This window comes from Microtus pennsylvanicus, chromosome 15 (assembly GCF_037038515.1).
Source record: "Microtus pennsylvanicus isolate mMicPen1 chromosome 15, mMicPen1.hap1, whole genome shotgun sequence".
Lineage (NCBI taxonomy): Eukaryota > Metazoa > Chordata > Mammalia > Rodentia > Cricetidae > Microtus > Microtus pennsylvanicus.
In genome coordinates, this window is record NC_134593.1 from 61,508,347 (window position 1) to 61,524,320 (window position 15,974).

The window sequence follows — 15,974 nt, forward strand, 5'->3', positions numbered from 1 at the left end:
TGGGCTATGTAAGTTACAAGAGTTAATAAGAAGCCTGAGATACTAGGCCAATCAGTTTATAACTAATTTAGACCTCTGTGTGGTTTCTTTGGGAATTAACGACTACGGGGACAGGGCAGGACAGAAAATCTCAGTCAGCACAGGTGCTCTTATTCCGCAGTGAACATAAAGTCCCTAACTGGCTTCCTTAATGTTCTCACTTTCTGATTCTTGATCTCTGTTACCATGCTGGAACATAATATCATCATACTCTATTAAAAGATATTAATAAAAATCTATTAATAGTATTATACAGAACAAAAAGTCAATGAAGATGAGTTATCTTTTATTGTTCTTCATGAAAATCAAACTTTAAAAATACAAATTTTTAAGACAACATGAATGATAACTCTGCTCATAGTTTGAAGTATAATGGAAATGGTAGTAAAAATACACGTGGGATAAATATGTTCAACAAGAGGAGAGAGAAAACAATACTCTTTGCATGTATATGTAATAACTGTGAGGAAAGCAGTATATCAATTCAAGTACAGCTTTATGAAGTTACAGAGCTGGGCTAATAGACATGCAGTCCTATGCCATCTGCCTGTTCTTAATTAGCTAGAGGCAATGAGATCAGTTGACACAATTTTCAGTAGCTTGCTAAAATGGCTTTGTGGTCACTGGCTTGTTTTAATACAGCTCTCTCTACCGAATCAGTGTCTGATCTATGTGTTAGATATGTCAAACATCTTTGTACAAGTTAGCTAATTATCAGTAATAAAAATTCTTTAGGACATTCAAAATCTCATTTGTACATTTGCCTTCAATTCTTTATTATATTTTTTCTCATAACTGTTCCAAAAAACTTTATATTCTTTAGTAAAGTACAGGATATAAAAGAAACAGACTTAAATATTTATTTAAAATTTTTCCCTCTCTCTTTACTCCACCTCTCTCTCTCTCTGTCTCTCTGTCTGTCTGTCTCTGTGTCCCACCATTATCTCTGTCTCTTTATCTCAATCTCCCCTCCCTTCCTCTTTCCTCTTTTCTCTCCTCTCCTCTCATCCTTTCTCGGCATACATGTACACAACAAAAAGGGATTTAAAGTGATCTATGTTTTCTGTATTAAAGAAATTCAAAACACAGGGATTTCTGTGTGACAATTATCAGTTAAGCACCAGGGTCTTTCTTTTTCAGCTTTAAATTTCTTACTGTTCTATTTCTCCGTTCCTAGGAGCAAAGAGCTACTCGATTGTTTTTTGTTTCTGTTGTGTACCCCATAAAAACATAGTGTGAGAGTACTCCACAGCAAAGCTGACTTTCAATGAATACCAGTATCCTCTTTAGTTACTCATGATGTGCAAACTCTCATAATACTTAAAAATACACTTAATACGTTCTTCCAGTTACCCACCATTTAGCAGGTTTTCTTTATTGAAAGAATAGGTCCACTCAGTTCATGATTAGAAAAACTGAAAATACTCAGATTAGTTAAGTTATACTTTATTTGCTTATTTTAGCTCAGGTTTTTAAAAATGATATTTTGTGTATAAGCTGCTAGCTCATCCAACAGTTCAAGTTACCATGGCAATTGTTTACATAGGCATGTCTGAGACAGGCATTTCATGTCTACACAAAGAATTATTACAAACTAATTTACCAGGGACCAGAAATTAAAGACATTAAATTAAAAATAGTAAATTTTTCTCTTTGGGTTTGTTACATTTTTTATTTCGACTACTTCAAGGGAAATATATATCTTAAGATGTTGTTTTTGGTGGAAGAATGCAGTGGCTGAAGAAATCGTAAGGTGCCTGCAGTACCCACCATATCAGTATAACACTAGTTGGAGAAGTCAACAGAGTGAAAGCATACATTCTCTTATGAAGTTTTTTGCAAAAAAACGTCTGACTTGACCCTAGGGAGCTGTCCAGTTAGCAAGTACAGATAATTAGTCCACACGGGTACAGCAGTGGCAGAAGGTGCAAGCTGCCTGTTTCTTGTCCAGCAGCCCTTTAACAGTTGAATACAGAGTACTGAATTGCAGTTTTCCTTTCATGGAAGAATCTTAGTGTAATAAACAGATGTTTATTTCTGGCGGAGACACTGTCTCCTGTTGTATCCAAAGCAGTTGTTTTTTTTATTGGCAGTACTTCTGAGTACATTATTCACTTGGCATCTTCTCTAAACACACTCATTTAAGATTACTACCTAACAAAGAGTCTGAGATGGTACTAATGGTCTTGGCCCAGCAATAATTACGTATTTGTATAGCAGATAGCATGAGCAGCAACTCATGTCAAAGTTCCATGCTCTACTGTCTGGTAAATCAGATAAAAACCCAAGAATGATCTGTGACAACTCATTCTCAGCACCTCTGCTAAATATTACTGAAGTTTCAGTATGTACCAAGCATTTTGCCAGACAATTTTCATGAAGTGACTAAAACATCACTATAAGCCTCTCTTAAGATAAATACACATGAAAGAATAAAGGGAAAAATAGAGTAAATGTTCTAGCCAAAAAGTGCCCATCAGTGTTTCAGAACATACAGACCTCTTCACTTTGCCCAGAGAAGGGCAAGGTCAAATTTACAAGAGCAATTTCACTAGACTCTGAGGAGTAAAATGGATATGGTTAACACAAATATTTGAGAATGTTATAAAAAATGAGATAAGTCCACATTAATCTCAAGGGAATCTGCAGATAGATATAAGGTTGTCTCAAAGGTGATGGCATAGAACATAAAGTCAGTGTGTTTGTTGGTAAGCCAAAAAAAAAAAAAAGGAAAAGGAAGAGTAGAAAGTAATCAAAATCATGTCAAAACAGACTGTGCTTGTCAGACTCTAAGTCATTTTAGTTACAATGTCACTGGTAAATTGTCAGCTTCCTGCTTCTTATCAAAATATTTCTTAATAATTAAATACTTGGCACAGATTTTCCCAGTCAATATCTGCTAAATATGTTGGACATGAACTTGAATGTCAAATATCTGTTTAAATTTGTTTAGGAATGGGAACAGTGTTGGCAAAGAGACTTGAAGTTTAAGCTCTTTATAAAAGGCTTTCTATTGAAACAGGAGACCCGTGCTACTTTGTCAGACATACAACAGAGGAGGTTTTATGTCTGGGAATATAAGCATAACACTGGCAGATGCCATGACTTTTAGTAGCTTAAAGTGTTCCTCCTGAACAAAGCATTCATCAACAAGCTCACAATGAGGACTCTGAATGTCAAAGGAAGAGATGGTTGGATGATTAGCGTGCCATTTCCAAAGAAGACAGATGACTTTCATTCACATTCATTGTAAGCATCTCTCTTTTCTTTATTTCATTACACTATCTCTCCACTTTCAACAAAACAAATAACAAAGCTTTGATGGTATGAACTGCTTTTAATCATTGTCTATGCGGGAAACATCAATAAATTGTTAAGAAAAATATACATCAGTAATTTAAATATCCTTAACTATTAAAGTAAAATATCAAAGCCAAAATTATTTTATTCATGAATACTGTGTGTAAACCTTTCACAAAAAGTGTCTAGTATGAAATATTGTTGTAATTCTCTGCAAGATGCTGAAATATAAAATAAAAAAATCTTCAGTAGCTACATTGTAGCATTCTATATGAATGTCTTGTAAATAGCCATTTATTTTCCTCATGTGTGAGGTAGTACTTTTATTTTGAATAATAGCTGCAATATTTTAATTTGTGTGTTACCAAAGATGTTATTTCAACGTGAACTGATTTGGTCATATGAAACTTATTATTTGGTGATTTTTCTTGGTGTTAAATTATTATTTCTTTATACAATTCTTTTATTTTATCAAAAAGATACTTCTCAATTTTGAAAAACATCAATGTTTGCAGTCTTTGTAAAATTAGTAAATAGTTTTAAATTGTACATTTAAATAAATAAAAGAATTAAAGAATGTATACATCTGATATACCATTGATAGAATGATTTTAATAACTAACATGTCACAGAGGTTGATGCTACTAGAATTTGATGGACCTGCCTTAATTAGATAAATCTTCTGCTTACTCTGATTCATTTACTGTTATAAAACCTACAAACACAGCCAGAATTATTTACCATATTGTGTAGAAATAATTCAAAATGCACAGATATATGTCACGCATACAATTCGTTAGAATAATTTTGGGCCTAAATACCAGACGTACAAGTGTATAACAGTAAAGAAGGATTAATAAGTTTAGACTGCTTTCTAACCTGTTTCCCACAACATTTGTACATAATAAAATAATGTATACTTATGTACTATGCAGGACACATGAGTTATATACACACACATATATGTTTACATATACATGTATGATACATATATATATATATGTATGTGTATATCCATATATGTCATAGTTAAGACAAAGCCAAAGTTCTTAAGAATTCCAATGAAACTGAACTGTACATATCACAAACTGAAAATTTTAATAAATATTTTAGATTGAAATAAACTGTAATTTTAGAACAGTTCTTCTCTATGACCTGATTAATCAATGAAGCTAATCACTACCAAGGTCATAACTGACATAACACTTCTGAGTATGAAGCTTTATAGTAGAATCTGGTAATAGTAACCTTGGAGATGATTTACAAACAGTAGTTTATTTCACAACTGCATAAAAATGTTATCTATAGAATGTGATGTCATCCTTTCAACAGTAAGCCATACCCAGAGAGATAGGTGTGGTTTATTCCTACTACTTTACCCATGCGTAAAGCTTATTCACTTAATGGTATTACAAAGAGGAAATGAGATTTCTTATTAAACAGTCCTTCTAAAGTCCCATCTTTCTTAAATAGGCAAAAGTAGGTTAAAAACAATATTTAAAATGTGTCCAAAAAACAAGATATTTTTTTTTTTTTTTAGAATTTAGGAATGGTTGAAGAACGAGGGTGGAATAAATATATAAGCAACCATAAATATCTATAGAAATACATGAACAATGTAAAAAGTTCGCCTAAACTCACATAAATTTAATTTGAACTATTGGAATATCTGTTACATTATAATAAAAATTGTAGAACATGAAGATGATAAGCATTAGATATGATATATTCTTTGAATAGCAGCCCTTTGAGTACCCCTTTAGGGAGATTCAGTCAGTTGATAACACTAGGTAAATTCAGGAACCAAGTTAATACAGGCTCTAGCTTTTGATAGCTTTACCACCTATATTCATACTTATGAAATCTATTGCATAAACAAATATATACTTAGAACCAGACAAAAGACTTTTCAATTCTCACCACCCACTAATGTACATGATTAACTACATAGAGTTTTGAGAATTCAAAAGAAAAAGCACAGTCTTTGCATTTATCTGTTAAGAGAAATGCATATAGTGGCACTTTGATATATAATAACAATGTATACATTTTAAAATAGAAAGTTATCATCTAGTTTAATCATAAATACAGGAAATAAGTTTATTTGTTTAAATGGGAACTATCCTTTTGGAAAGTGATCTAGGTTACAAGAAGCTATAGACCTTCTAATCAGAAAATATACACAGCAAATTGGAGAATTCAGAGGATAAAAAAATGATTTATTGAAGATATTGTAGGAAGACTGAAAAAACTTGTCTGTTCTGCATGGGAGCTCATCCTCTGTAATGGATGATGTCTACAAAGACCCAAAAGACATTTCATTATAATACTATTCCACAGATGCTTCAAAGAAGAAAAAGTTAATTTTCAAAACATTGTAATGCAAATGAAATGCCTTAAGAATTCCCAATTGAACATCACATTGTACTCAATGACTTGGAAACATCTTAAAATTTCTGAGTGAAAGCAGTACTGTAATTATTGCCAGTATGTCTCTTTGAAGATGAAAATGGGACATTTATTGAATGAAGGATAATGGGTAAATTTCCATGTCCCATTACCTCATAAGATGCCAGCACAAAAAGTAGAAAAATAACATTTATAAAAAGGAAGTTTATGATTAATAAAGTAAAACTTGGGATGATTAAAAATGAAATTCTATAGTGGGATTTTTATACAAAACATCTGACAAAAATATTTAAATGAGAACAAGGTACTGATGTACTAAAGAAAGAAATATAAAATATAGAATAAAAGAAAACAGTAGCAGACAACTGTATCAATACAAGTGGAATGTAAGTGGAAAGGCTGTTAGTTCATTTCCGGCTGGTCAGCCACAAAATAATGACACAGAAACTATGTTATTTAAATTACTGCTTGGCCAATCACTAAAGCTATTGTTAGCTAGCTCTTATATCCCAATCTAGCCCATATCCATTAGTCTGTACATCACTACGAGATCATGGCCTACCAGCAAAGTTCCAGATGGTTCCAGCAGAGGCATCTGTTCCTGGTGGCAGCTATATGACCTCTTACAGCTCGGCCTTCTTTCTCCGCAATCAGTTTAGTTTTCCCACCTAGCTCCACTCTATCCTATCACAGGCCAAAGAAGTTTCTTTATTCATTTACCAATAAAAGCAACACATATACAGAAGGACTTCCCACACCAATGGGCTATAAACATTTTAACATAAAGAAGTAAAAAATGCATTTTGTCACCCAAAAGTTCATGCTAAAAATATAAAAATGTATTGTTTTCTATGGTGTCATCCTTAATATCTCAGTCTAAGGGCAAAGTTTACTAAGATCTCTGATTTGGTGGCTAGTATTAGCAGTCCTTAGTCTCCTTAAAGTAACAATGATAATGATTTTTTTAGAGAGGCATTCAGTTTGGTTTTAGTGTGTCTTGAAAATATTTTGCCTTTTAGAAGCAAAAATAAAATAAAATATAGTTAAAAAGTGTTTCCAGTGAATTTTCTGCAATATTCTAGTTTTATATTCATGGACAAGACTTTTGCAAACTAAAATTATAAAATATAGTAATGATTATAAATTATGTTGAATGTGTATGGCACTGTAAATTTCTCATCAATCTTGACTTTTGAAAAATTTAGATAATCCTTATTGTTTAGAGGATGACTTATCTTAATTACATGGAAAAATCATGTTTATAAAAAATGAAAACAGAAAATTGTCCGTGTTTTAAATGGCCATGGGTAGGTACTACATAATTTCTCAACAGAAGATGAAACTGATTGAATCAATTCTCTACTGAGAAGGAAAATCTAAGGTGTATTTCATTTTGTCAAAAAAAGTAAATAAAACAACTAATATATGTCACCAAGTTCATCCAAGTGACAAAAATTTTAGAAAATAATGTAGTTTCTAAATTCATTTATTAAATGTAAAGACAGCTTAATACTGACAGGATGTGGTAATATTATTAAAAATTGTGAGTGAAAATTCTACTGTTCTTAATTTGGAAAAATGTAGCAACAGAGATGCCGCTGCAGAAATAAAGTCATACTCTATTGTCAACTGGCTTCCCATTAGATGAATTGTTTAATCAATATGTTTTGTCTTTTTTACTTTCCCAATACTGTGTTTTCAATAACATGTTAAATACAATGAATAATATTTTTCAGAGTCAGGAAAATTATTATCTAATAATTATTTGTCCCAGTTAGTACTGCCAAATTGGTGTAAGTTTTTTTTTTCTCTACTTTGGGTATTTTGTTTGAAGGAAATGAGAGTATTGCATGCAAATTAATGTAGAAAACTGGAAGATGCGACTTTCATTTCAAAGGCCTAGTAAACTGATAATATGGAGAGTCTAAAAATGTAAGAACTGGATGTAAAATTGTGTACTTTATTTGTCTTATAAGAGACCAACTACAGGTGATGAATAAGTCAGGTTACAGAAATATTTACACTTTTAACTTTGATTTTAATTAGTTGCTAATAATTCTATCTAAGGACCTCGCAAATTGGAAATAAAAAAATCCATAAATCACATTTATATGAAAAGTCCCATGATATAAAGCTAATAATGGATATTAACATTTAAAAAGGGGTACTGAGTTCACATTTTTTTTTCTTTTTTGGTTTTCTGAGACAGGATTTCTCTGTAGTTTGAAGCCTGTTCTGGAATTAGCTATTGTAAACTAGGCTGGCCTCAAACTCACAATGGTCTGCCTACCTCTGCCTCCCAAGTGTTAGGATTAAAGGTGTGCACCAAGTTCAAAAAGTCAATAGCAACTATTTTAAAAGGATAAAGTCAGAAGAGAAAATGGGAAGATAGCTGCTGCTCTGGAGGACGGTTCGATTCTCAGCAATCACTTGGCAGCTTTCATTTGTGTGTTAACTCCTCTTGCAGTGAATCTGATGCCCTCTTCTTGCCTTTGAGGACAACAGGCATTTAATTGGGATGCTGACATACATTCTGGTGAAATACCATGAGCATTACAAATAAACATTTTAAGAGGCAGTGTGCTTGGTTCTAATGGGAGCTCAAAAAATCCAGCTGGACCAGGACTGAATGAGCATGCTATCAAACCGGACTCTGAATGTGGCTGACAATGGGGGCTAACTGAGAAGCCATTGATAAAGGCACTGGGACTTGTTTCTACTGCATGTACTGACTTTTTGGGACCCTAGTCTATTTGAATGCAAAGCTTCCCAGGCCTGGATGTAGGAAGGAGAGCCTTGGACTTCCCACAGGGCAGGGTTCCCTGCCTTCTCTTAAGGAGGGAGGAGGCTGGAAGAGGGGGAGTGGGAGAGCGGGAGGCGAATGGGAGGAGGGGAGGAAGTGTAAATTTTTTAATGGAAAAAAATAAATAAATAAAAATAAACATTTTATTTTTTCAAAACAGAAGAAGAGAAATGGATATGACAAAGTTGTCAGCTGACTGGTCACACAAGTAGGAATCATGAAGACTATTGTTCAAACACTCCGAACTTACGTCAGTGTTGTATGAGTGTGGCAGCCCAACTGTTTTTCCAATACTCAGAGAGAGGATACATGAAGTTAGAAAGTCCCTGAATGCACTAGCTGGATAAACTGTCTGAATCAAGTAGTTCTAGGTCCAGCAAGAGACTCATTTTCAATATATAAATTGGGGAGGAATAGAGAAAGAGTACTAACATCAGTCTTGGACCCCCTATATGCATGAGAACACACAGATATAGTCATGTACATCCAAATACATACAGACACGGTTGTACACTATACACACAGACATATACAAAAATAGATATTTATTTGATTTTATTATTTTCACAAATCTGTTAAACTTACCTAGGAGACCTATTTAACATTTGTAAATTGTAGCACACTCTTTTGTTTAATTACTTTAAAATAGTGTATAATATGTCAGATGTGACAAGTTCACTTAAAACTTAAACTAGTATACATATTTCAAAAATCATCACACACAATTAAAACACAATTATTTTATTTTTTAATAATGTTATTGTAAATTAAAAAAATTAATTCATAACCTGTTTTGTTGAAATACATATGATTAATTTTAAAACATTCAGATTAATGGTTGAATTTTGTATTGAATAGGTTATTTAAATAGCTAAATGCTTGCCTAAAATGGCAAACATTTATGTTTCTTGGAAAAAAACCTTATGAGTTCATTAAAGGAATTCATTTACTACATGCTAGAGAGCAGGTTTCTAAGCTACATTTTCCATTACACAATTCCACAAAGCCTCATATTATGGAAATAGAATTCATCTTTTCCGGAACCTATTATAGTATTGAGATCTCTATCAAATCCCACTTCTCTGATTTCCGTTTCCTGAAGAAATGCTGACTTATTTTTGGCAAAAGGCTGATGAAACACCGTGACTCTGTTAGAGCAATGTTATCTCAGTCATCAGGAAGATAAAATCCTTTCACTACTATCTCATATTTCCTGCCCAGCTGCATTCTTAAGAAATTTGTTCCCACTGAAGTTTTATAGTTTAGAGTATCAGGATGTAAAAATTTTCAGTCAAAATTATCTTTGAAGCAACTTCTGTTTTAGGGTTCCAACCACTGCGGAGATAAGAACAGTTAGAAATAGTGTCTGTTTGTTGTAAAATGAATGTTTTAAAACTCACTGATATGCATTTCACGTAAATTTAATTACATATTACATGTCCATGTGTGTTTGTATACACATCCATATAGAGAGATACTTAAACTGACTTTACCTCCAGTCAGATATTATCAGGCTTGCATGATAACCATGCCCTGTAATGACAATGCTACTGATAACAAAGTAGAATGTCACAATCTTAATATAAGTGGTTTTAATATTTCTATGCTAATAGTTTTTATTAAACATACATAACCCATGACTCTGAGGTTAAACCACAGTGTATGAAATGGTGAGTACTTTTCCAGTATACTTGCATGCATATTATTTTACATTTGTGATAGTTGGCAGCTGCTACTTTTGAGACTTTAAAACTGATTTTGGCATACTTTAGAGACTAGAATCACAAAGAAAATACAGATACCAAAGCTATTGTTTTTCCTGCTATCTTTGAATAAAAAGAATGTCTATTTAATAACATAAATTGAACATGGAATGTTGAGAGTTCTTAGTCACAGCATAGCCCGCAATGATATTGTAATTTAAGTAACTATCTTCTGTCACCCACGTTTATATAAGTTTAAAGAAGAGGAGTGGAGGTTTACTGTCTGGGCAGTTAGGACTCAATGTCCACATGGAGAGGTCATGATGTATGTACTGATTTGATTTATACATTGTAGTTTGATTGTAACATTCATTGATGTGGGAGTGTCATATATCAATCTGTTGATTCCATTGGTTAATAAACAAACTGCTTGCCCTCATAGCTTAGAACATAGGTGGGTGGAGAGAACAGAACAGAATGCTGGGAGGAAGAGGAAGTGAGCTCAGAGACTCAACAGCTCTCCTCTCGGGGGCAGACGCCTCAGAGAGACACCATGCTCCCTGCTCCCAGGAAGATGCATGCGATGAAGCTCCAACCCAGGATGCACATAGGCTAGAATCTTCCCGGTAAGACCGGTGCTCACTAAGACCGGTGCTCACAGATTATTAGAGATGGGTTGATCGGGATATCAGAATTAGCCAGTAAGGGCTAGAGCTAAAGGGCCAAGCAGTGTTTAAAAGAATACAGTGTCCGTGTAATTATTTCGGGTAAAGCTAACCGTGGGGGCGGCCGGGTGCCGGGGACGTAGCCTGCTGCTCCTACCACTACAATTCATTTTAATTTTTTTTTCTTTTTTTGGATTTTTCAAGACAGAGTTTCTCCATAGCTTTTTGGTTCCTGTCCTGGAACTAGCTCTTGTAGACCAGGCTGGCCTCGAACTCACAGAGATCCGCCTGCATCTGCCTTCCAAGTGCTGGGATTAAAGGCGTGCACCACCACCGCCCAGCCATTCATTTTAATTTTCTCATAAAAAGAAATCCAGGAATATTAATGTAGTAACATGATGTTTGATTTCATTTATTACATTTGCATGCATCTATTTCTTTTCATTTTAGTGATCAGTTAAAATAATTGCTAAAATTGTGCAAAGCACACCCATCTGCCCAAACTAGTATGATTCCTCATGGAGCAAACATTCAAGCACTTTTTAAAAGTCCAGAGTCTTATTGTCATTGCCATCTAGATTGTTCAATGGAACATCTCTGATTCATGTCCATGTGTGTTACTTGGAACCTACTGATCCACAAGTAGGTTTATCAAGTCCACATTTCCTATTGTGTAAGCTATTTAAGCTATCTTATATTTCAAAGGCACAACACTGACTAGAGTTTATGTTCTATTTTTACTTTAAATAGCTTTAGAAGCAATTGTAATTTGCAAGTATGCACTGACTACCTTTGGTAAATGAAATGGTTCTCTGATCATCATTGCAAAGTACAATTATAAAAAACTGTATTTTACATGAGTGGGAAAGATAGAACAAATGTGACATCTTCTCCAACACAAAAATCCAATCCTAAATTGCATACTATCTAAAGTCAGATCTTCTTACCATAATACCATATTAATCCCCAACAAATAAAACTCAAGTGTGATAAATACAAATCTTGAGCTGGAGAGATGACTCTGTGGTTAAGAGCACAGGCTGCTCTTCCAAAAGACCTGGGTTCAGTTCCCAGCAGTGACACGGTAGGTCAAAACAGTCTGTAACTCCAGTTCAAGGGGATATGACATACTTACAGGAAAAAGGGGATATGACATACTTGCAGGAAAAACTCTAACTAATGCACATAAAAATAATATTATTTTCTAAAAAATTAAAATAATTAATTAAAATAAATTTAAAGAGGTTTATTAAAAAGAGGAATGTCATGACAGAAAGAAATCAATGTATAATTATAACAATTTAGAGTACTTATTAATTATTGTTTTCAGTGAATTATCCTTGAAAACATATTGTGACGATAGTGTGTTTGGTATTTGTATATATGTGCCTACGCACAATTTATGATAGAGTGCCAGCATATTTTCATCGGATTTTTGAGTGATATTCCAAATTTCTTTCATTTTCCTCTTATATATTACCTTTAAACATGTTTTATGGGCCATATCTTCCTTGTTCTTAAAGTTTCTGTCTACTTGGTTGATAGGCCACAACCCTATAGAGAGTTAGTGGCTTCCAGTGTTACTAGGTTTGCAAATGCAGGAGTGCTGGGATAATGGACCTCCACACACACATTCTTTTCTGTCTCGCTCTTTATTTTACAAGTTTCTATATGATGACCAACTTCCCATTTATTTTATGGATAATAGCATTATCTAGAAACACAAAACAGTGTGATAATGTTCTGAAATCTTGAATAAAAATGCTATTTTCTTCTTTGTTAGTTGATTAACTCAAATAAATTTTATAGACATTTATCTAAGTTTTAGATACAAATTAGGTTTTATTTGAGAAAAATACAAAAATGTGCTATGTTTTCCAATGACAAAACTTACTTGTTAATAAACAAAGAAAATTATATTCGGGTAATAATTAAACCAAAGTATGGCAAAGAAGTGTACAGTCACTAATTCTACCTTTTAAACTTCCTCTCTTCAAAATTGTGCTATTATGCATATCAATGTGGCACCATTTTGTTTTGAAACTTTTAAAATTAGTATTTATGTTTAAAGATCTCACTTTTCTACGACTTTACAACTATTGCCATTGCTTGAGGTACTCCATAAATTTGGTACTAAGAGCACACTGCTGAGGAAAAGACACATTTATTACTATATGATAAAGGGAAACCCAACTGAAATTGACAAGGGAACTTCCTGTTGACGATCACTCACTGGCTGTAAAGGTGCTGTGTGGGCTATTATGCAGAAAAAAACATCATTAGTAAAAACCTAATGATAGAACTTGCATGCTACAGAAACTAAACTTTCTGGAAAGCTATGACCACTAGTCCATATCAGCATGAGTGTTCTGGAGGTCACTAGTTATCTGAGTTGTATCTAAAGCACACTCCGTGAGAAAGAATCCATGCCTGACATTTTGAACAGTATTCAAAACCCTAAGGCTCTGGAAGTCACAAGCCTTATAGTGAAATCTTTTTCTGATTATTTTTTTGTCAAACAAATATTAGTTAAATTAACTTATAAATATTTATGTTTATGATTATAGACTAGTCAGCTGTCGCCTTTGGTCAGAGAAAACATTTTAGCATTAAGTGATGGTCAAAAGAGGGACACACCACAGATCAAAGTGCTAAGAGAAACTGACTATAGAGAGCTTTGCTCCAAACAGGATATAGAAATCACTGTTCCTGATGTCCAAAGATAAGAGGGAGTGGAAAGATTGTGGGAACCTAAGAACAGGGAAGGGATGCAGTGATCACCATTTGTCTGATGCATATGGTTATCATAATCTGAACATGAAAACTGATATTTCCTTTCATTTATATTTAGTAGTAACACTAGCCAATTACAATAATATAGTATGGATTTTCAGTTTTATAAAACAATAGTAATTTTCTTGACGAGTTATATTTAAATATATTACAGAAATATTTAGGGTTTCAGACTGACTCTTCAAATTTAGTGATATAAAATACAAGCATGTTATTAATTTTACAAAAACAGGTGGATATTATAGATTTTCTATTTTATAATTATATATAATTATACTATTATAGATTATAGATATATAATTATAAAATGTTATAGATGAGTGTTATATGATATCAAACACTTTTTGCATGAAAATTGCATATATAAAGATGTTTAATATCATATCTTAAAATACAGAAAATTTCTAGAAATAAAAGTTTCTTTGTATATGTACATTTACTTGCTTTGTATACTTTTTGATTAAAGTTCACAATGTACTCAAACATTGTGATTTAAGAACACTCAACAAAATAGCAAACTTATAGGACATGTATTAACATTTAGTATTGGAATTAAACTTGTAAATAACCACTATTAATAGTGCTTATTAATTTTATGCATTCATAATGCAGATTGGTACACAAAGCCAAAAACAGGATGGTTCTGCAGGGCTACTTCATCATCTTGCTTCAAAATTTGATTTTATGGGGTTAATTTACTAAATCCAGTTTCATGTAAATCTGTATTCAACAATTCTTTTCATTGAGGTCCAAGATATTGCTGCTAAAAATAGGGAAACTGAATGTTACAACAATCTTCAAATTGCAATATATATCAATTGAGAACATATAATTCTTTGCAGAGAACTAAATTTCTTCTAAAATACTTCATCTGAAAGTTCACATCAGTTCAGAGTCAATTATCCATGTTTTCCCATGGGAAAACACATTTAGAATAGATAGTTCATTGTTAATCAAGAGAAATTGCCTTTGATTTTCATAAAAGCCATTCTCTTAATATGAAGAAATTCTAAATGTGGGGTTTACATCATACATACCACTATTTGTAATTTGAACATAATGTGTTCTGTAAAATAAAATATTTTTAAAAATATGAGCAAGAAGAAATGATATAAACAGAATGTATTTATAGGCATATATATCACAATTGCAATTAAAGATTAGAAAATATGAATTTGAGAAGTGGTAAGGACTGGAGAAGAGGGACAAATTAGGAGAACAGCAAACCAATATTCAAATTTATTCTCAAGACAAAATATTAAAAGTAAAATAAACAGCATTTTAACTTCAAAGCATGTATTTTGGAGAAAAATACACCATTTAATGTATTCTAGAAAATGAACATAAGTACTTCACTTATATTTGTGAATTCATTCATTAAAATGTCTAATTGTTTGACAAATTATAGTTATTTTCATCCTCAATTTCTTTCTCTCTATCCTCTCAACCTCCTTCTGAAATCCTTCTCAACAAGCTCAACAACTACTTTCACATGCTAGCTTTCACGTGATCCACTATTAATTAATTCTTTACGTCACTGTAGTCAGGGAGATTTCAACCTAATGAAGCCGTTGCACAATTAGAGTAAGAGGATTGGACAAATACACAATGTCAACTTCAAGAATAAACACAACAGATTAATTGGAATGTTCAATGAATAAATCTCTTTCTTGAAAAGCAAGAGGACCTAAGCTGATATTCTAACATCTGTATAAAAGCATGAAATGACCACTGGTTCCTAAAACCCATACTTTGGAAATAGAGACAAAAAAGTCCCAAGAAATCAATGGCTGGTTTAGAGATCTGGTTCAGTCAGGGACCAGACATTACATAATTGGTCCACTACTCAAAATTATCTTATGTCAGGACCATAAAGAGAGCATTATGGTTGTCATTGGAGCTATTTTTCTCTCTACCTGATGTGATGCCAGTAAATTAATCTCTTTTCTACTTTCTGCTATAAACACAAAAACAGGACTGAGAGTAATAGAGATGTTAATCTCGTACACTGAACTGCATGTGTGTTTTAACAAATGTATGTGGACACACAGTCATATTATACAACATACATGCCATGCATAGCACAAAGAAAGAATAAACTAAAGTTTGTTGAAAGAATTTAAGGCACATTTTATATAATAGCTCTTGTCTCAAGAATAAACATTAAACTATTATGTCACTTCCCATTTGTTTCCATGGTAATTTTTCATTTCAGAATCTGACTTGAAGAAAGTAACAAAGACAATAAAAGACCAAGGCAAG